This window comes from Pagrus pagrus (genome assembly GCF_965226575.1).
Source record: "Pagrus pagrus genome assembly, chromosome: 24".
Classification (NCBI taxonomy): Eukaryota; Metazoa; Chordata; class Actinopteri; order Spariformes; family Sparidae; genus Pagrus; species Pagrus pagrus.
The window spans coordinates 4,591,923-4,615,220 of record NC_140206.1 but is presented as its reverse complement, the minus strand read 5'-3'; the positions used below and the strand labels follow the sequence as shown (position 1 = coordinate 4,615,220).

At 40.2% G+C, this 23,298-nt stretch overlaps 1 protein-coding gene and 1 pseudogene across 2 annotated transcripts in view; one reads left to right on the top strand and one right to left on the bottom strand.

The window, feature by feature from the left end:
• The window catches only part of LOC311253431 (fibronectin type III domain-containing protein 4-like), an 80,918-nt gene that overhangs the window by 4,879 nt on the left and 52,741 nt on the right, over nucleotides 1-23,298 (top strand). Inside the window, exons 2-4 of the mRNA XM_084347393.1 lie at nucleotides 16,211-16,268; nucleotides 16,380-16,437; nucleotides 18,423-18,551. The gene's annotated coding sequence lies outside the window, so the exon portion shown is untranslated. The remainder of the gene's footprint in view (nucleotides 1-16,210; nucleotides 16,269-16,379; nucleotides 16,438-18,422; nucleotides 18,552-23,298) is intronic.
• LOC311253429 (poly(rC)-binding protein 3-like) lies at nucleotides 6,981-19,992 on the bottom strand (annotated as a pseudogene). Its single transcript, XR_014624943.1, has 12 exons — nucleotides 19,918-19,992; nucleotides 19,766-19,789; nucleotides 19,635-19,667; nucleotides 19,421-19,537; nucleotides 18,768-18,899; nucleotides 18,417-18,545; nucleotides 16,716-16,790; nucleotides 13,875-13,916; nucleotides 11,703-11,840; nucleotides 11,197-11,255; nucleotides 10,507-10,676; nucleotides 6,981-9,993 (listed from the first exon to the last, which is right to left on the bottom strand). The product of XR_014624943.1 is annotated as a poly(rC)-binding protein 3-like (transcript).

The window sequence follows — 23,298 nt, the reverse complement described above, 5'->3', positions numbered from 1 at the left end:
CTGTTTGCCTGCATAATACATACTTTGACTTTTGATTCTTTGAGAAAATGTTGCTGATAATGTAAAATATATCGTTCTAAAGTGGTTTTCGGGAGGCTGATGTTAGCTATTGTTAGCTTGCTTGCTAACCCAGACAAATTGCGAGCTAGCTAATGTAGCAAAATGGAGTCTAAATGTTATCACAAGGAAAATATGCTAGATTCTAACTACAAGGATTTTCAGACAGTTCCACGTGTACCTTTGGAGGAGTAGTTCAACATTTTGTAAGTACTTTTATTCGTTTTATTGCTCAAAGTTAGATAAGTCGGTAAATATGAAGCTACCCCCAACTGTGGATTAGCGTAGTTTAGCATACAGACTGGAAGCAGGGGGAAACAGCTAGCAAGGCTCTGTCCAGAGGTTAAGTTGAAATCCACCTACCAGCACCTCTAAAGCTCACTAATTAGCATGTTTCATATGTCTTGAACAAAAGTATTAAATGACAATTTGCCGTTCAGCAGGAGGGTTATGTGCTATTTCTCGCCAGTATACAGTTGCCATGCAACCAGGGGAGACTTCAGGAAGGCACCGGTCCACATAACCTCCTGTAAAACGGCGTGTTGTTGTTTTTATGCTCCAGTTTTTTTATGGATTAAAAAGACAAGATGTAATGTGTTAATTAGTGAGGTTTAGAGGGGCTGGCAACTGTTTTTCTTACCTTTGGACTGAGCCAAGCTCGCTCTTTCTTTATTTATGCAAAGTGAGAAAACTTTGGGCCTTTATTAACTTTTGATGGACACTTAACTTCATTTCAGGTGTTTGCTAGAATAAATGATTGACTGATTTCTTTGAAAAAAATATTTGATTGGATTGAAAATGATTTTTTTCATTATGGCCTCATTGTGTGTTATACTGTTATCATCTACAGTATCTGTTCATTCCACTGCACCCACTGAGGTATCAAATTTAAATTTCATGCTCACTTGCACCTTTGAATGACATCTAAACCTCTTTTTTTTAATGTATTTTAGGATATCTGCTCTGCCTCCCGTCGCACATTTAATTAAATTTTTATTTTCATCTGCGTCTAAATTAGTTTGATGTACATTCAAGGAAAGTTAACTTTGATGTGTAAGTGCAAAAACACCACACCGATGAGCCCTCAGAGGCATTTAAGGGGAAGAAAAAGCTACAATTTAAAGAGCAGTATGTTAAACTGTATGCTGGTAGTCTTTTGGTACAAGATACTGCATATTAGGGTCCAGCCTCATCACTACAATCACTAAAATGACATAACTGAGGTAGAAAATTGGTGTCTGGAGGGTCTAAGTCCTCTCTAAGCATCCCTAAAAGTCCCTGAACCCCATTTTGGCAACCTACCGCCGCTTTATTCTCCTTGTGCTCCTGCCTGTGACTGATTGTTTGCCCTGCCTGCCTCTCTCTGTCATTCTTCATAAACATTGATTACAATTGTCCTGCCCTGATGGAGGACTTCAATGTGAAGCCCTTCATGCCCACACCGACAAAAAGACCTTTGAAGGCACTCCCAGCTGTATCGCTTTGACCTAAAGACCACCTGAATGCAGCCAGGGCTTTTTCAAAGCATCTGCATGATTAAATGTGCAGAGTTCAGCCCTGTCAATTTTGCTGAAAGGCAGAATCATTGATTGTATGGACTGCTGAAGCATTTCAGCGTGCACGAGTTTGCTTTATGGCGAGCGTATCCAAAATCACAAAGCGGACTCATAAATGACAAAACAGCCTCACGCTAGTGTTTCTCTTGCTCCTGGGTAATCGGGGCGATGGATTTACTTCACATTCGTTGGTGTTTAAACTACGTGAAACTTGCCAAGGCATTTGTTTAACACCCTCAGTCATCTTGTCAGACTCTTGGCAAGATTCCTGCGTGGTAAGCCATCTTAAATGAATTCATGCTCCTCACAATGATATGGACCTGAGCCAATTTAGGGAACCTTTGTCGGGTAAGCGTCACACACTGAGTGATTATGTCATAACATAATTCATATTTAGACATCATGTAATCAATACATTGCACTACAGTAGTATTTCTTTATAACAAAGCTTTAGTTTTGACACCATCCTGTCCCATCTGCGTGTCATACCGGGTTTATTATAAATGACATTGTGAAGTCACGCACTGGAAGCTGCCCTACAGTATATACTGACCTCTCCAAAGCCACGCTCAGTACATGTGATTATGCTTTCCCGCTGCAGAGACTGTCTGACTTTGGATTTTTTGCTCACGAGGTAGGACATGGCATGTTGTACCACTGCGACCCGCCTGTCCAAACTGCTTCCTGTGACTCCTCGGTACCTCAGGACGTGTGCAGCAACTTTTACATTTGCACCTCGTCTCCCTCATTGCTTTGACATCACTCTGTTGCATTATAGAGAAGGTTGTCTGTAAGCAGCTTACAGCAATGCTGAGTGATGGCGTGGACCCACGCCAACTTTAATGCCAAGCCAACGCAGGGGCAGAGAAGGCCTTTACATTTTGGACAGGCCCAGTCAGACAATCCCTTATTGAGCCCTTATTGGAGGTAAATTGACTTGAGAAGAGCTCATTCTGGTGCACAGTGTTTAGATCACTTGTTTTGCTGTTGTCCTCTTTTGTTTATCTGGGTTTCATCCCAAGATTTTGTCGTCCCTTGCCCCAGCGTATGGTTGGATACACTGGTGGACTCGAGGGGCGATCGGCCGACTCTGGTGCCCACACGGAAGAAAAAAAACCACAGTGAAAGATGTGAAGAAAACGTGATAAAGTGCCCTGTAGCATAACAAATTTCTGTGTGCTGTTGCCCCATGGCATACAGCTGGTGCCCCCCCACTTTTTGTTTACGCCCTACCCCTTTAAACATCCTGAGCTCACCACTGGTCGGATATACCACAGCAACAGATAAATAAAAGTAATTGCATCTTTTTCAAGTGCACCAGATTATCTGATCATTGGCTAATGTCGAATGTCGGGTCAGATGTCGTGTCAGATTTACTGTAAGCCTCTGAGGTGATTAAGAAGCTGGTTGTCACATCATTTTATTATACTGGTATTAATAACTGGCTCCGGAGGGAGTTATTTTGGGCAGTCCAGTTCATTTTCTGCACAGAGAATATTAGATGGCTGGCAGCTGGAGCACTTCCAGGGCTTGAATGGAAATTAAACTCTCCTGGTTGAATCATTAGTACAAAGATGAGCAGAGTCAGAGGTCTAAAGACTGTACGTAAAAAAACACAAGCCCAGTATCTCAAGGAAATACAACCGTATTGAGCATCCACAACTTGGAGACCACAATTAATGTCCCGTTACAGACCTGTAATAAATGTTGGCTTTTTTATGAACCATAACCTCAGTCTTCCCCTAAACTTAACCACAGATGCTGTATTAGCACAGTCTTTTAATGTAGTCTGAGGGTTTTTGCAGAATCTTCGATAGGGTCGCCAAAGACGCATTTAATCATTAAGCTCACAGTTCTGTTGCTTGCACCACTAACAACAAGTAAAAATGATGATTAGACTTTGAAGAGACATGATGAACCACTCAGCAGTTTAAACATCTTCACTTTCAGATTCTGGGTCAGTGTTAAATGTCGGGGGTTCGTCTTAAGGAGAGCTACTCAACTGTCGAGTTTGAGTTTGTCAATAGATTTACAGATATCTCTTTTATAATGTTGGCCTGTGGAGAAAAAGCTTTTCTGTTGTTGCAGTTGGACACTGGGGCTGACTGGCTGTGCCATCGCCATTCATGCCATATCTGAAAGGAGTAGTATTTTTAATTTGCAGCAGCTGAGGCTTATGGGGGATACACCTTCAACAGACAAACTCTGAACTGACATGTATTTATTCTTCCTTCGCGAGGCACTCCTTGACATTCTGCTATTTAATAGCATAATGAGAATAAATTTGTTATGACTGTGGCGTGGCAGGACTTGATATTCTCAGCCAGACTCGCAGCTGCAGGTGCAGCTCGTTAAACTCTGATACACGCTGCAAAGCTCTCCACTGGGCCTCTGCCAATGGTTCCCACCTATCAACTTTCCAGGCAGCGTCTTGGCTCTCAGCAGAAAATTCTTAATCTACCCTTGAATCCAGCGCTGAACCCAGGAAGCATTATCTGTTTCGCTAAAACTTTTGGCGTCCATAAAGCATACGTTTCCTGGCATCGTCTTGCGCTCTGTTTTAAGCCGTCCGTGTTCTCCGAAGATAAACTCAGTGGTATTCTGGCAATTACACGTTTTCACAGCTCTGCCACACGCCACATAATAAGACCGGCTTTCTGTCCTCGAGGATCTTCTCAGCCTCCGAACAAATCCAGACACGGAACATTTTATCCCCCAAAAGATCTCCTGAGATTGAGATGAAAAAAAAGTTGTACTTTTCACCTGTTTAATGCTCCTTTAACTCTGCGTTAAAGTCGTATTAGAGGAAGAGAAAGTGCCTCTTTTGATTAATCTGCTGTTTGTCTGTCTTTCATAAGCAATGTTCTTGTAGGTATAAAGTCTAACAGCGCATAAGATGCTGTATCACATGCTTTGAAGGGGAAAATAGGCTCAACATCCACTCTGGCAAAGCAATTTGCAGGTTCAAAGACGGGCCAGCTCATATCAAGATGTTGAAATGTTGAAATGAGTCTTTCACTGCAGAAGGGGGAGAGGGGCGAGGTAAAATGATTTGATAAAAGGCCACAGACAAATGATAGAATTGATTGAGGAATGTCTGGACCCGGTGGTCGTCCTGGCTGACCTTCAACTGTAGCTTTCTCAGAAAATGCATTTACAAGATTTGGGAAATGGGCTCAGGTCGTCTGAGTTAAAGGTTATGAGGTTTTTTTTGTCCATTCGGAGACTTGAAACTTCAAAAACTTGAACTTTTGCAAAGTGAGAAATTTCTTTTATTGGTCACCATCTTGTTAAATTGTTTTAGTGTGCTGTGGCAAAACCCTCAGTATTTATCAAAGTCAGGCTTAAAGAAGAAATACAGTCAGAATGGTGTGTACAACAGTATCAGACAGCCTTTACCAATATGACTCATCCATACATATATACAACTGTACAGTTTATTTCTGTTGCATTTTTTCTTAAAATGATTTGATGAATTATCCAACTGACTGTACTGCAGCTGTGAAATACAAGTGGTGAGAGAGCAACCTATGATAAGAATAGTCATCCTTAGTCATTCTCTAATTAGGACTAATTCAAATTAAATTAGCCTTAAAGGATAAGTACCGTTTTTTACAACCTGGACCTTATTTCCAGCAAAAGATATGGTCATTTACTCACCCAGATAACTTTGGTGTCATTCGGCGTCGTTCGGCGTCGTTCGGACGAAATTAGATCCGGTGTAGCGGCGATATATCCATATAATGGGAGTAACGGGGCATCGACACACAGCCTCTATATAACGCATTATCTGCCACGAAACTAGTTCATTTCACCAATATTTTGTTACGATATGCTAGCGCTATTAGCCTCTGAGTCCGGGCTCGTCTATTGTCAACATCCGGGGTCTGTAGGTTGAGCTACTACCTCTGACCTGGAAGATGTCGTCTCTGAGCTGCGCGCGCACCCGCGACAGCCGAGCTTGTTTACCTGTAGCTGCTACTGCTAGTTTGACCCCGGATGTTGATAACGGACGAGCCCGGACTCAGAGGCTAATAGCGCTAGCATTTCATAACAAAATATTAGTGAAATGAACTAGTTTCGTGGCAGATAATGTGTTATATAGAGGCTGTGTGTCGGTGCCCCGTTACTCGCATTATATGGATATATCGCCGCTACACTGGATCTAATTTCGTCCGAACGACGCCGAATGACACCAAAGTTATCTGGGTGAGTAAATGACCATATATTTTGCCAGAAATAAGGTCCAGGTTGTAAAAAACGGTACTTATCCTTTAATGGTCACAATGATAAGAAATTATAGTTATTCCTAATTTCACTGCGGAATAAGAGGTCCCCAAACCCTTGATTGATCACCAGTGCTCTAAACAATATGCATGTTCCAGCGCTTAATTGTATCACTGGTAATATTTAATTGACTTTTTCTAAAATCTGATTTGAATCTTTGTTACAGCAACAACTATTGCACAGCTATCATTTTAAAAGAAGGATAGATGAGATTCCCATTTAAACCCCATCATCTAATTACCATAATCACTTTGCCATACAATAATTAGCTGTATTCAATAACTATCTAACGTCCCCGGGGGGATTTTTTGCTCGACTTAGACTCTTGTCAGCTCATTGTTCATCAGGTTTAATGTGTGTACAGGGGAAAGTGTAGAGATGATCTGAAGGCAATCATTTTCAGCAAAGAGAGACCCGAGAAAAACAAGTCACAGAAAGAAAAAATGAAACTTTATTTTGTTTTTATACTTACCAACACTTTGAAATTAAAACCTATGTAATTACTCACAACTAATATAGATCTGCACATAGCAAATAAATCAATCAAAAATAGTTACGAAGTTCTATCACTTTTTTTCCCCAAACTGCAATTACACACAAACAAAAGCTGAAAAACAAAAAACAAAATAAAAATAAAACATGTCTAGTCATTCTTTTTTCCTGGTGTTGCTGCCACATTGAAAGTGGATCAAATTCAAAAAAAGCATTTTTCAACAAGCTCTACACAGCTCTCCTGTATCCATGCTAATAAGGAAATAACTGAATAAATAATTGCACATTGCACCCTATTATTGCATTAGTTGCAGTTTGTTTCAAAGTATACTCAGCCATATACACAAAATGTAAATACAGTTTTTCAAACACTGAGTAACACATGAATATTGATGTTATTAAAATCACACTGCCATCACTTACAACTCAAAAGTCCTGCTGCAAATTCATATTGAACAACAAGATCTTTGTCAAATGCTAACTGTGCTAACAAGCATTAGCAATCCGTGTTTTGTTTTTAATTCTTACATATGTGTACTATTTTTTTTAAGCATCGCAATGGTACACATGCACTGACAACAGTTAAAATACCCTTGAGGATGTTCTTTAATGGTGCAGTACTGTTGGGAAAGAAAGCCCTCTTAGGTATCAGCTAACTGTTCTAAAAAAAAAGCAAGTTTGCCAAAAAAAACGCAATTTCAGTTCATTTGACAAACATTCCCATTGAAGTACAAGCTATGACAACTCAAAAAATAAAAAGAAACACAAATTCATAATTTCAATGCTAGCACTACAACTCGAGTTCACATCAAAATGTAAGAATTATTGCAGAATAATCATTGACTATGCATGGTTCAGTATAGTGATACAGCATTTGGTCCATTTACATAATCACATTTATGTCATCAAAGCGCTTAAAGTTAAAGGAAAAGTTTGACGTTTTGGGGAAATGTCAGGCTTATGTGTTTTCTTGCCGAGAGTTGTGGTGCTGGGAATGATGTAGTAGCCAGGTTGACCACAGGTACAAAAGTTGGAAAAGTAGTTCTAGCCAAGGAAGCCATAATTAGCCATTGTTAGTGGTATTTTGACCAAAACACCAAGTCCACAGGTAGATGATGGACAGTACTGCGTGTAAGACTGATTTAATGACACAACAAATAAGACTGAAGTAGGAATAAACAGAACATTCTGCCGGAGCAGCCATTATGGATTATGGGTCAGGGTTGGTAAGGCGTGTCCGGTTGAAATTGCCGACTGGGAACTCATATATTCCGATTTCCCAGTTCAAATGGAACTCACCATTACATGAGTAGATAAATGCCACTGTAATGTCTGCAAAATAAATTTGAAACTACAACCAGAAGACGACTAGCTTAACTTTTTAACATTTAGCAGAAAGACTTTGTGGAAACTGCTGGCTAACATTAAACAAACTAAATAAAACATTTACTTAGCTTCAGGTGCCAGTAAACTGATTTCTTAATCATTTCCACCGTTTCCTGGCTTTATGCGAACTTCAGCTAACCAGCTGCTGGTGGTAGCTTCGAATTTACAGCAAAAACACAAGAGCAGAATCAATCTTCTTGTCTAACTCTCGGCAAGATAGTAAATACTTACTAACTGTATTTCCCAAGATGTCAAACTTTTCCTCTAAGCTCAGCATAGGCTAACAAAAGTCATGGTATGTATGAAAAAGCAGAATGTTGCTGTGGTGGACAGTAGATAACGTGATTCGACAATAACATTCAACAGCTGTTTGTATGTGTCAGAACTTTTATGAGCTCAGCTGAAGCTCGGAAATGAGATGACTCAAGCTGTCCAATAGTATTTAGAGCATCTTTATGAGCAGAATATGTGAGGGATCGTTAAAATACTGAATCATACCAAATATCATCCACACCTCCCTCTCAAATTAAATACAATACAACAAAACTAACTTAGCTTTAGTGTCATGATCAACAAAGAAAAAGTCATATGTGCATCAATACACCATAAATAATTACATGCTGGTTTTACTTAAAACCAGTGAAGCAGGAATTGTCATCCAACCTGTCCTTTTTTTTTAAATAAAAACAATTAAGTTGCTGACAGAGTCGTGACAATAAAAAGACATTCAAACCTAATGCGTCAAATCAACCGTATGACAACAAAAAGAACATGACAAGATGAACAATCTTGAAAAAGAGACTGAGTGGTCACGTCCGCCCAGGCCCCGTGGGTTCCCCCCAATGAACCCCTGAACATTCCTTGGCCCAAAAAATACCATTTGGCTTCGTCCAAACGTTTAGGCCTCTTTGCCGTGAAGAGTCGGCTTCTTTCCCTTGTTTTCGCTCCCTCAAAGTCCCACTTAAAAAAAACCCAAATTTATTTGCTAGCAGCCTAGCATCCAATTCCCGAGACAAGGGAAGGAAGCCGAAAGGTTTGGACGCAACACTTGGCTTTTAAGTCCAACTAATTCCTCCCACATCAGAGGCAGTCCAGAGTAAAGTGTTGAATAGTCTATTGCATGAGCGCCGCGTAGTCGACTAATGTGCTAAGTCACAAAAGTCTTTGTACAAAACAAATACAGTAGAATAATAAGTTAGTAAACAATCATTTAAAATTTTCAGTTAGTGTTTTAGCCACTGATTTTTCACTAATTCCCATTCATGCATCTATATACTAATAATCGGTGTTGATAGAAGGAGGCTATGTCGGAAAGTTTTTCATTTGGGCAGGGAGTAGGACTAGACGTGAATGGCCAAAAATGCTGAAAAAGTTTGCGGAAAAAGAACAGGAGCGCAAAGATATAATAATAACATTTGAAGGAACACGTACACTGAACAGGTATACTCAAATACACAACGATACAACATTGAACACATGCAATATAAGCAATAATGTAAGTATAGGAAATTAACATGAGAAGGGAGGCTCTAGGAGTGATACCATTGGCTTAAAAGGGTCATGTGATGCAGCAAAGAGTCATGGGTAGAGATTGGATTTGTAAGTAGACAAAGATGCAAATTAGGGACAAAAGCAGAACAGTCCAATTTTTTTTACTTTTCAAAATATATTATCAAAATTTGATAATTTGGCTACATCCCACCACACACTCTGCCGATAGCATCACTGAGCAGCTGTTATATGCAAATATCTACGTTCTACAAAAATGTTCAATCTTTTACTAGTACTTTTTTATACTTTAAATGATGTTCTATGACGCAGCACTGACAGAGAGAGAGTGAAAGCAAGATAGAGAGAAAAAGAAGAAAGAAAGATTAACACAAGTTGTTCCTAATAAACATTCAACATGCTTCAACAGTTCTCTAAAAAACCTAATCAACAGAGAATTTCTTTTTTGATTTTTTTAAATATTTAATCTGGCTCTCTGAAATAAAAATGAGCGCCCAACCCTCCCTGACTTATAAACAACTTTTGAACCAGGGCGGGAAGGTGGTCAGGGGTTTTTCGGAGAGCCAGAGCCAGAGTCCGAAGGGCTTCATCAGGGTTGTCTGCGGTAGTCAGTCATTGGAAAGGGCCAAACGGAGGAGCCAGTCAGGGATCTCAGGATGTGGTCATGGAAGATGGGTCATTCCACATGGCCGCCACGTCTCTGAACCTGAAGGAAGATCACAGGAAGGTAAGCAACAATTTGATCACAGGAAGTTAAGCAACAATTCGATCACAGGAAGGTAAGCAACAATTTGATCATAGGAAGGTAAGCAACAATTCGATCATAGGATGGTAAGCAACAATTTGATCATAGGAAGGTAAGCAACAATTCGATTATAGGAAGGTAAGCAACAATTTGATCGTAGGAAGGTAAGCAACAATTTTATCATAGTATGGTAAGCAACAATTTGATCATAGGAAGGTAAGCAACAATTTGTCTTGTTCACATGGCAGAAACCACGTTTAACCCCAAAACATGGGACAAACGTGATTTTTGTAATGTTTAACAAAAATAGTGGGATCAGTCTTCTCTAACTCTCGTAAAGAAAGGACATTTCCCAAAAGGTCGAACTACAAGGATAAAACTTAAAACCTATTTGGGCACTTTGCTCTTTCAAGACAAACATCGATGCCACAGTTCTCAGTAAAAATAAGACTTTAACAGCTGTTGAGTTCTGACCTTGCATTGATGAGGTACTGGGCCAGGCTGATGTTGGCGGGGGTCCCTGTGATGGTGATCTGGCGCTCCGATGACCCTTCCATGGCGTTAGCAATTTTGATCTGCGCCCCAGACATCTGACGGATCTCGTTGATTTTGGTTCCCTGGCGTCCGATTATGCAGCCTATTAGCTGGGAAGAAAATGGGGGCGGGACTTAGGATGGCCAGAACACATTTGTATCTGAGGCTATACTAGACATGGACCTATAATAATGCATGCGAGTACAGGTCAGTCGTCGTCAGCCTTTCAGCTATAACCTAAATACTTCTTGTTTGGTCCAACAAATCTTTTCCATTAAGGACATTCACTTTACAAAGCCAACTGGCTGCTGCAGAGAAGGAGATCTCCATAATACCCTAATACTCTAATCTCCCCGAAAATGGACAAGAAGGAGTACATAAATATGATCACAATGTCACATTCACCTTTATGGATTTTCTGAAAAGTGTTGTAGAGTATTGGCAGTGGCAGTGACACATTAGGAGAAACAAATGAGGGAATCTGCTGAATAAGTATGGCAGTATCTTTGCAATGTTATCTTTAAATAAAAGTAATGGACGCCCCATCAGCTTTTGAATGACAAATCTTCCATTCTGAATTAGAAGGAATCTCTGCCAAGACATTTTGCACATGGTGACAAATGTACTCACATCATTGGGAATGGTGAGTTCATGAGTACTGGCCTGGTTACTGGCATCCAGACCTGCTGCTAAACACAGGAAGCAGACAGAGAGAGAGAGAGAGAGGAGGGAAGGAAGAGGACATAAAATAGAGTTTGGCACATTGAGGGAGCAGAATTGATGAACTGTAGTCCTGGAGTTTTTTCTTTCTCTGTCTATTGACCGCTAGGATTTCTGTGTCAATGGAAAGTCTGGCTCAGCCCTGAGCAGAGCCTTCATACACTGTATAACTGTAACACACTGACAAAAAAAACAACCTGAGGTATCATTTAAAACAGGAAACTAAGGGAAAACCAAAGAACAAAAGAAAACCTCAACATCAACAAGAGCAGACCACCAGCAGGCCATGTCAATGGCAGTGCACCACAGAGACCATTAGGAGGAGAACGACGAGAAGAAGAAAAAGAGAAAGGACAGAGACAGGAAAAAGAAGAGAAAGAGAAAAAAAAGGAGGAAGAGAATGTGTTTGTCTCTACAGGTAAAAACGAGAGAAGGAGCTTTGGTCAAGAGGGTCATCGTGTAGGTGGGTACGTACCGGGGAAGGCAGGGGTGGTCTGTCCGAGGGGGGTAAAGGGGGTTTGCTGCATAGCCAACTGGTGGAGCTTGCTCAACTGCTGAGGGGGGGAGGAGGAGGACAGCAGAGCTATGAGGTCATCGTTAAAAAACACACTCGCACTCGCTCGCGCAGACACTCGCACGCGCACACACACACACACACAGGTCTGTCCGAAATGCTACAAGAGTAGAGAGAGGATCTGAGGACAACAACACAGACAGGTGAAGGACAAAGACCAAGAGAGAGAGAAGAAGAAAAAGCTCATAGAGGACTTGGCCTGAGATATGTGGCTTTTAACGAGCCTTGGGATTTTTATATCTATTGGGCTTTTTTTTTTCTCACCAAAGCATTTCATATTCAGTTTTATCTTTAGCTTGGTTTCAGACCTCTGAGTTGCCAGGCAACATCTCTGATTTTTCAAAGTCCTTGGTTGGAAATACAAACGAGCCTATCGGAGCTTTGTAGGCGGGATAAAGAACGGCGACGTCGTCTTCTTGTGCCAGAGCCTCAAAAACGCAGAGAATGGATGAGGTTGACATAAACGTAGAAGTCGTTTTAAAGTTGGCCTACAGAAATAACTTTTAAATTAAAGAGTATTTCTTTAATCGACATGATGAAGGTTATGTTTTTTCTCAAATGAAAGCTCGGTCAAATAAAAGACAGGTCTCAAATAATGGCCTGGCTGTAGATTTAGGGTTGATTCCAGAAATTCGACAATATAATAACGCTATTTTCAACAATTTGTTATTCTGGATCACTCATCTTTCGTGTTATTGTCCAATTTCAGTCCTCGCAGTTGTATGTGTCTTAATGTCTCTGCCAAACTGTATTTTGTACTAAAATAAAGAGCCAATAGATGGCAGTAGACAGATTTGGAGTACCTTACCAGAACTGTGGAAGTCACTGAATTTTGGACGTGAAAGAAGCTAATAGCAACCTATATTTACATTTCTTGTTAGGTAGAGGCCTCTAGTGGCTGTAGTTATTATTACAGCAGCAAAGATGACGTCAGGGAAAAACATATAAAGATCGAAAAAGACCGCTGTTTGTGTCTAGTGTGATCAACAGAAGTCAACTGTGAGTTATTTTAACTTTCAAACGTAATTAAGTTACATCACGTACATAACGTAAGTAACCTTTTATAAGGTACGCAGTTATTTTAACCCAAACCACAATGTTTTCCTAGTAGTTTTCTTTCCTTAACCTGGGAAGTGCACGATGAAGTACGCCTGAAGTACGATCGAGTACGCCTGTTTCTGGTACACTTCAATAATCACATTGTTTTGGGAACAGCGTTATATGTTGTTTTGGGAGTCACTGGCAGTTCACTTATTTAGTCATTCAGGTGAATGTTGAAGTAAAACCATTCCTCAAAATGAAAAACACAACATCAGCATGATGTTAAATTGAATAATGAAGTGAAAGCAAAATGTCAATGTAGTCGATGGATGGTGACATCCACAGTGACTTTGTTTTTTTTTGTTAGAATTACTGCAATTGCAAACACAGACTTTTTTAATTCAAGAAATGTCTTGTTCATCCTCTGGCTGTTATTTCCCCAACAACATTGTAAATTAAATGCTTTCTGGCAAATGACATTTAAGCTTTGAAAGTCAGATCCCCCGAGAACACACCAATAAAGATGAGTTTTCAAAAACGTTCCCAGCTCAGAAAGTAAAGCTTTCAAAGTAACACAATGTCGACTGCAATCGAGTACCTATCAAGCAAGATCCAGGTCCCAAGTTTATTTTATTGATTTATCATACTGAAGCAAAATGAAACCCCCAGCTTCTCAGAAAAAGAAGGAAATCACCCTAAAACCTTTTATATTTCCAGCCAATTTCTGGTACCATCTTCAGGCCAAGCCCCATGAGGTTTAATGCCAAACAAAGGGCAGGGAGGCAAGAGTCAGAAAAGTTAGAAGATATAGGAATTACATATCAGAAAACAAACTGTATTAATATTAACAATTAATATTAATATGGGTGGAAAGAGAGTGAAGAGCCTGCGACTCAAAGAGAGAAAGTTTGGAAGCAGTGAGACAGAGCGATGGGGAGTGCAGTGCGGACTGCCTCCAGGGGTTAGCACTCACATCTGGATGTGGGATGGCGTACTGTCCTTGAATGGTATAAGCCTGCAAACATGAGAAGAAGAGCTTATTGTTATCACGTCACTGGAGCGTGGCCACAAAATCAAACATGATATAACAAATCAATTTTTGAATTAAAGTAAAGCTGCTCACTCAAGATCTAGCTTAAGAAAAATGACATTTCTATCAACCTAAGCACTCTATAGACTCATACGTTTTATCTTCTCAGCTATATTTGTAGCAATATTACAAGACAGTCATGCACTATAGACTCCCTGTCATGTTCTCCAACTATTCATCAATCAGATCCAGTTGAACTAAATCAATAAGGGACAGCTCAGACAGTGGGGAGGTGAAGGGAAGGGTGTGGAGAAAACCAGAGGAGCGGCCCTGAGAGGAGTAACGTGACTTGACCTATTGGATGTGTGGTTTATACGGGCCACGGAGGTCAGAACTGAGCTAAATCTCATTTCATCTGCCCAGACAGCAGCCGGAGTGGTTCTGTAACCAGAATGAATAACATGTCAAGTCTCCGCATGAGGTCAGGTCAGAAACTGTCAGGTGGAAAACTAATAAAAGAGAGATTTAGGTATTTTGTTGCTTTCATTCGTGACTTAAAATCAACCAGACTCCAAAGGAAATATGTTATTTTCAGTTATTTTGTCAACTTTCAGGTTATTTGATGAGAATGTCACTCTATTCTTTGTAAATGGATAAATTAAATTAATCAGTCAGCTGATCAACATAGAGGTTAATCTAATAATCTAAATTATTGGTTAATAATTTTGTCATTTATCAACCAAAATGCCAAGATTTTGTTGAAGTTTACTGATTTTTCGGTGTCATATCTTTTATTTATTTATTTATTTATTTATTTATTTATTTCGGCATGTTATTAGACAGTCATCATCACACATCATCTTAGTTAAAATCAGGTAGTACACATGGCCGAAAGGGAAAGCGGGAGAAGCAGATGCTTATCTAGTCCCGCCCCCGTTACCCACAGAATACATTATTTCCACAAATTATATTTCTTTTGTATTTTGACGTACATGTTACAGCAGCATGCAGTGAACAGAGCTGCAGTCCAGCTCTAGACAGTACCAATTGATTCTCCTTGTGTCTCGATTAACAGAGTCAGTTGAATTCTTCACAAAAGTGGATATTTGTACTTTTCATTGTCAGCTATTGTTTGGGTACAGTTGGTACTTGTTTAGTCTTCCCTGTAGTCTCAACATAGCGTTTGCTGATTCCTGCCTCTGACCTTTACCAGACTCTCTTCTTGGTTCAGTTTATAACGATCAATAATCATATTTACATACTTTTTTTTGAAAACACTCAGATTTGCAGATTTTTTGAGTTCCTCATCAAGATTATTCCATTGTCTGACACCCATGACCGACATGGTAAAAGACTTTAATGTAGTTCGTACCTTTCTCTTTCTGAAAACAAAGTTCCCTCTTAGATTGTGTCCCTCATGTCTATGTAGGAATAGTGTTTGTAAGTTGTGAGGGAGGCTTTTGTTGGCAGCCTTGTACATCATTTGTACTGTTCGGTAGTTTATTAAATCAGGTAATTTGAGTAATTTTGATTTGATATATAATTGATTGGTGTGTTCCCTGTAGTTGGCAAAATGTAGAATTCTCAAAGCCTTTTTTTGAAGCATTAGCAGGGGATGTGTGTTACCTTTATACGTGTGTCCCCAGACCTCTGCACAGTATTGTAGGTGTGGAGAGACTAGTGCACAGTACAACAGATATAGTGCTTTTTGATTAAGTAGTTTTTGCGCTTTCCAAAGTATGGACACACTCCTGGCAAGTTTGCTTTTTAAGTGTTTAATGTGGGTTTTCCAATTTAACCTGTCATCGATAGTCATATCTGATCATAAACTGAATATTTTTACCTTTTAGACAAATTTAAGTTGTATTTTTCCAATTTTAAAGCTTCTAAAATTAATATGTAAGGGCAAAACTGGATGTTAAAGGTTAAACATAAGCAGGTTGAAGAGCATTTTACCTGCCCTCTGACAATTTGTAGGCTAAAACATTGATTACTTGATAAAATAATCTTCAGATTAGTTGATAATGAAAATAATAATATGAAGCCACACTAAAGTCAAATATGAGAGTCATCTCCAGTCATTCACATCCAGTCCACTAGTTGCCCCTACTGAGTTTTCCTTCCTTTGCAGATCACCTGGATCAGCTGACGGTCTACACACCTGCTTCCCATTAGCCTTCACAGTCTAGCTGCTCTGTTCACCTGCTCTTTCTGTTTTGAACATCTTGCTGGAAAAGTAAATTTACCTCAACTTGACATGATGCTATGTCTGCTTTCAGAGTCTAACAGATGTGTTAGCCCAGCTCTGCTCCTGAAATCAGGGTTGTTTCTGTCCAGGTAGGTTAGTTAGCAGTTTAGTATCAAGAGGTGTGTTTTCTGTAATCACACTTAAGTGTCTTTGATTCATTTCGTAAGTAAAGTCATGTTTTTATTGCTCTGTCTCTTTAGGACTGGCAAAGAGGAACAAACGGACGTTTTCACTGCCTCTGATCTCATCAATTAAAAGGTAAGTTGGCCGATTTCCCAAAAAACTTGGCAGCTATGGTCCGAATTCTCTGCTAACAATGAATTTATCCCAGTTCTGGTTCGGGTGGCTGCAGGTGATGGATGACAGTGAGGGCACAGTAAACAGCAGTGATGGTTTCATGCTCGTCAGGGGTGAGGGGGTGAGTGGGGAAGGGGGGAAAAGTGAGTAAAACCTGGTGCGACACTAACAGGCAGTGGCTGGTGCTGCAGTAAGAGGCTGAGGTTGGCTGTGGACGCCCCCAGTGGGTCTGCTCTTACCTGGCCACCTGAAAAAATGACAGGGGTGGAGGCAGGCTTGGGGCGGTAGGGGATGGTGGCACCTTTCGGTGGGGACTGAGGAGAGCAAAGGAGGAGGAGGAGAGAGTGGGGGGAAAGAAGAAGAAGGGTGAGATGTGGAGAGAGTGTTAGAGCAGAGAGACAGAAACAGGAAGAGAGAAAAGAAAGAAAAAGAAGTTGCATAAAGTGAGACCGAGAGGGACAGTGCCTTAGGGAAGACAACCTGTGACACTCACACAAAAGTGCTCTTCACTGCGTGTTCATGCTGACAGAAAATGTCCAAAATCGTGGTTCAGTGCACAACTAAACTTAGATTTACCTGGAACATCACTTTCAACTGGATAATGATGACTCAACATACTGTGTGTGTTTAAATATCTGTTCAAGTCCAGATTCTAGAGACTTACAGTCATGTCACATATGTCCTAGTATCCATGGCTGGTGCCACCATGAAGGCCCAATGGAGAACTGGCTGTGCAGATAATTAATTATTAACATTAATGCAAGAAAGAGAGAGACAAAGTGTGTAGCCCTTTGACCCAAAGCATTCAGATGTGTGTGTTGAGGATTGAGCTGAAGGACCTACAAGCCAGAACCGCTAGTTTCTGCTAAATTAGTTGGGAAGACAAATGTGTTTGCAGCAATATAACGAAGGGTAGCTCTCCAGATTAGCACAACAAGACATCAAAACACACAGAACAAAAAGATGCATCGGTTATGAAATTATATTAGCAATTGATGGCACAGACATTGATCGTGTTAAATGGCATTTTATACATCAGTTTAAATGTTGTGGCTGTGTTTGTAGGGGTGTAACGGGACTCAAACGTCATGGTTTGGTGTGTAAGATAATATTTGTTTCAACTACATTGAAAAAACAAACGTTCAACAGTGGTTCATCGTCTATAATTCTTACTGAAGTTGCCATGAACTCAAAATCAATTTTTAAATGTTTTTTAAGCAGACTTTAAGCAATTCCTTTAAATGGTAGCCGACTGCCTTAACAAACGATTATCGGTTAATCAAATGAAGTTATGAGAATAAAAACCTAAATAACACAAAATAATGACTTACTCAACAAAAACCAACCCATTTTAGGCTATTAAATGTAAAGATATCGGCTTGTATCAAGTGAACGTATACAAGTTGTCCAATAAACGATGTTTGTACAAAATGTTTATGGACAAAGTATTTTCTAGTTCACTCTCTGTTGTCGTCCGGTTGCTGTGCCCCAACTCCAGACAGATACCTTTACTTGATGCTAAAGCAACCGCTTACTATCAAGACCAAGACTTTGCGGTTTCAGAACCGTTACACCCCTAACGTTCAAAGATATAATCCTTAAGATTTCCATAACATCAAACCCTGTTTTTGCTCGATGCCGTTTTAATTCTTAGCTTCAGATTGACTTCATACACTCGAGGGATTCACAGGAAATGATGCAGCATTTCACCCAGTGAGGGTTTGGACAGAGGGTGAATAAAGGTGCTGCAAGAATGGACAGTGAGAAAAATAATGTGTTTTTTGAACATTAAAGCAGGTTGATATTTCACCAGAACTGAAATCTTAAGGATTATAACTGTAAAACAAACTTCTTTAGCTTCAATTTCAATAACAGAGTATCTTCAGTGTAAACACATTTCCTTCATTTCTTAATTTTCCCCCTCCCTTCCCTTTTTGTACCTCAAGCATCACCACACATATCTGTTTGACACACTGGATGATGGCTTCTGGGGCTCCTGAGATCGTCACTGCTCGCTCGGTGGAGTTGGGGAGCATGTCACCTGCGACCTGGACCTGAGCTCCTGTGGACTGAAGGTAAGAAACACACGTAAAGAAACATAAAAGCAGCAAAATCAAAACTACATAAACCATAATTATGGTATTTAGAAAGCAATAACGGGAACTAATGACATATTCTCGTCGTTCAAATCCTTCCAAAACTTGAGCATTTCCTCTAAGTCTGGTAATATCTTGATTCATAAAGAGATTATCAGTATGGAGGAAGACTTCATACAGTTCATTGTACTCTACCTCTCTCATTTCTTTGATTTTGGAGCCTCCTTTGCCGATGAGGGAGCCACACTGGCTGGCCGGGACGACGAGCCTCAGGGTTACTGGGGGTTTACTGGTGGCCGGACTGTTGCTCATAGAGTTGATTATATCCTGAGGGGAGGGAAGAGCAGGTTTGATCAGATGAAGGCAGGATGTCTCTGGGTTTGGATCAACAACTCAGCAAAATATAACAAAGGTCTTGTCGTTCTTAGACATGTAAATGCAGAAATGTTACATGCATATATATATATTTATCTACCCGAGCACAGGTTTATCTGTAGTGTTGTGGAGACGCTTTGGCTTCGTGGTCTGGCACCCAAATCAAAACACAGTACTGGCCCACTTTCAAAGGGTGCTGCAAGGTTAGATCAGCACATTTCTGTCCTACATAACAGGGCCAAGCCTGCTTTGTATTCAAGTCGCAAACGAGTCAGGACAGACACTAAAGCACAATGGAGGAATGTAACTAAGTACATTTACTGAGGGTACTTGTGTTTCCTTTTCATGCCTCTACATTTAAAAACATATTTTACAAAATATTGCACCTTTGATAACAAAAAAACGGTATCAGTATTGCCCCATACTTCCTCCACTTGTGCATCAGAGTAGTGTTTACATGCTGAGTGTTATACCTCTTCAAACTTGTAGGCGATCATGGCAAAGGCCTTAAAAATAGCATCTGTCGGCCCGGTGATGGTGACTATCCGCTCAGGGCAGTTCCCCTCTGAGATGTTGATTCGGGCACCGCTCTGTTCGGCACAAACAATGAATGCTCGTGAGACAAAAACACATGAGGAGTGTTGGAGATGATTATAGTATTTGCAGAAAGTTTTTTTTTTTACATACATCTTCACGCATCTTCTTCACAGTTTCTCCTTTCTGAAAGCAAAGCAAAGAAAAGTTATTGAGATGCTTTGTATTCCCCACAGGCGTTATGGTGCTTTACATGGTCTGCTTGTTGTGTTTGTGATAAATACCTTTCCTATGATGCTCCCGACCTCCTGCAGAAACACAAACAAACAGTGTTAAGTGTATTTTGTGCCACAGGGGCCCATTTTCTCCTGACAGCTAATTGGAAATAAAAGCAGTGTTACAGAACAGGAAATTGAATTCAGTGTTGTTTTGGTACCTTGCCGTGCATCAGCAGCCTGATGGTGAGGGTCACATTCAGTCCACCTTCTGATTGGACCTTGATGGGCTCCATGTCGGGATTGGATGTGAAGGAAGGGGCGTGGTCACGTGAGAGAGGAGTTCAAGGGCCAACGCGAGTGTGATGGTGGAGTCAGCCAACCGGTCACCTGCCGGACAAAAGAGATTTGGTACATTTCAGTGCTTTATTCAGGTGGTTTAATCTGGATACTCTGCTACCAGGTGACAAAAAGCAGGATGCAACCCTTATACAGTGAAAACAACCTCGTGATCACATCTCTCTGGGTAAAATTGATTAGTTATACTCTGTACGCAGTCAGTCTAATCCCCCAGTCCACTAGATGGCGGTAAAACTTCATGAAACAACACGGCTGAAATAAAAACTACCACTCAAAAACATTCACTTGCGACTTGCGATTTAAGTTGTCCTTTTCCTTATGACAACCACAAACCACAAAACACCAACACTGTTTTCGATTTAGCAAACTACAGAATACGTTCAAATTTGTAGATTTCATACGTATCCTATTAATATTTGTATAGTAAGTGTCACATCACGTTCACATTACATGTATATGAGCTGGTTTTCGTATTCAGAAGTCGAGTGAATGGTGGCAAGAAGGCTGCCAAGCCAGAGACCACTGTTCATGACTGGGTTTCAACATTTGTAAGCGTGAAACCGCTGAATGTCGTGACATTTTCCAGCCATGTTTGTGCCAACAGAGGCAGATAGATTGAAGCCAAAACTTGATCTTTTCAAAGTTTCAAAGGTTCATTGAGTCATTTTGCATCACCAGGGTTGTAGAAAAAAAACTATTTTATAGGAGTAAAGAAGCTGTTCTGTAATCTGGTGGTATGACACTGGGTACTTCTGTATCTTTAGCCAGATTGCAGCAGGTTAAGTAACCAACCAAGTGTTTTTTGTACCAAAACCTAACCAGAATATAAACACAGCATTGTTACAAAATAAAATTGAGCCTAAGAGACATAAAGTTGGAACAACATCAGTTGGGTTGTGTGGCCAGCCAGAAGCAGATGGGTTACCACGAGGGAGAAGTCTGTCATGGGAGTAAAGTAAAAAAAATAAAAATTACAAAATAGAATAATGGTGGTTTGAAGCTGTTTTTCAAAATGTCCTCATGTCTAAAAAGACAGTGTAGGCAGACTATTTGATTATCAGGAAATATTTTAAACCTGATTAGATGTTTATAGTCACGTGTTGATCCATAACTGGTCAAGTTTTATGTGTTTAGGACGCCTGAAGATCTTCATGTTTTACAAAATGACAAATAAAATGAAATAAACAAGGATTCTGGATTATTCTGGATTTCGGGCCTCTGAAAGCTCCAGTTCACTGTAGAGTTTGTGCTCAAAATCAGTTTACATAAAAGAAACGATGAGGCTGCTTATATATCTATATGTTTTATCATTGAGGCCCATGAAAGTCTCCTTAAGAAAAACACTGAACATTACTGGCGCTGTCTTAAAGAGGGAAATTTAATATTCCAGCTTTGTTTCTTATGTTACATATTCCTCAACTAGGAATTTTCGCCGATATCCCGATATTTTGCGACTCATTTTGGACCATTTCCGATGCCAATACTACTACATTTGTATATTTTTTTCCACCTAATTACAGTGCAGAACATAAAGTCTGTCTTGTAATGCCGACTCTTATTGTGAAAGCCCACCAGCAGATGCAGACACACAATGCTTTTCAAAATGTGCACTGGACAAGAAACGGTTCATATGACGTCATTTCATCGGCCTGTTAGTATATCGTAAGAAATGTTAATGTCAGGCTGATGCCGATATTTTGTTTTAAAGCCTTTATTGGTCGACACTGTTGACGTGCTGATAATGTGCGTCCTTATCCTCAACTGCTACCACAGAGCAAACCTGGGTCTGGTAGGATTTCACTACAGTAAATGTGTAGAAAGAACAACAAAAGGGGATTAATTGGTTCCCAGCATCTGGATTTGGCCCCTGGGGGGAAAATCAAAAGAAGATAGAAGCCATTGTGGGTCGTGAAGCTGCTCCAACAATCATGGTCACAAAAAAAGAGCTGTGGTCCACACAGCCTGCTGCTGTACACAACAGTTGGCAATAAAAGCCATTGAAATGTAGGTCAGCATATGTCTCTTCAGTCGGGAGATGAGCCATCGAACGTCGAGCGCCATATTTATTTTTATCGAGCCCATTTCAGCTGGAACGCGTCTAATTCTGGCTGACAAGTGATGTAATGAGTCAAGACTTCAGTTAGGAGAGCGGCCACGAGAGGGCGCCGCAGTCCAGACGGTGGATCGGCACTGCAGTGTGAGGGCTGGGTGGATTGTAATCTGGTGCTCAGAAGGCACATTTAAAACTTTTCTTTTTCTTAATTAAAGAATCACCCAGCTTTAGTTAATGACTCTAAATGAAGTGAAGACCAACAAAACTGAAATAATTATTACAAAATTTGAATAAATTATCTTCTATTAGAAGGGAAATTAATTTAGAGAGTGAGAATGCAGTTTTTTAAGTGGAAACAATGATTGTAGATGATGAAAGTAACATCTGAAATGATGGCAAATGAAGATATTAAGTAAAAGATGAATAGTTTAGGTGATTCACAGCCGGAAATTAATCATCTGGAGTCAGAAAATGTGAATTTAAAGGAATGAAGATGAGATTTTTCCTATTTTTGTCATTTAAATACAAGAAAAATAAAAATATTTATGATTTTTCTCCATTTTCCACAATTTTTGGCATGAAAATCCCCATAAACCTTCACATCTAATACTGCAGCTACAGTCTGAGTTTGATACAAATGATAAATCATTCAAAAGGAAACACCTACAGCGCTACATATGAGTCCAATCTTTTTTTTTTCTGACATTGCAGTCGTCGAAAAGACAATATGTGCAGAGAGCAGCTCCTGCAGCCGCTGACCTTGACTGAGGAGACAGATAAAGTCACAGTCTGCCAATCAGAGGCATTGTTGCTACGTGCAGACGGACTCTTCCTCCCTCGTGTATCGCTAATTAGCTGATGGAGAAAGCAGTTATGGAAAGAAATGAGAAAAGAAAGAAAATCCATGAGATAATTGGAGTGATGGCGCAAAAGGTGGAGACACTCTGGCAGGTTATCAGGCTGACGGATTGTCTCCTGAACTGTTCGACCTCGGTGTCACGGTGTCGAGGCTTCATCGCCGACACAAAGGGAGGAAAATTAAACAACTTGAGTCTCTCGAGCACATGTACACGTTGAGCAGATCGGCGGTCCGCGGTTTACCTGATAAAAGCCCTGCTGCTGGATGACATGACAGGAAAACACTTAAAAACATCCAGGAAATGCTTTTAAAACAAGATGCTAAAATACG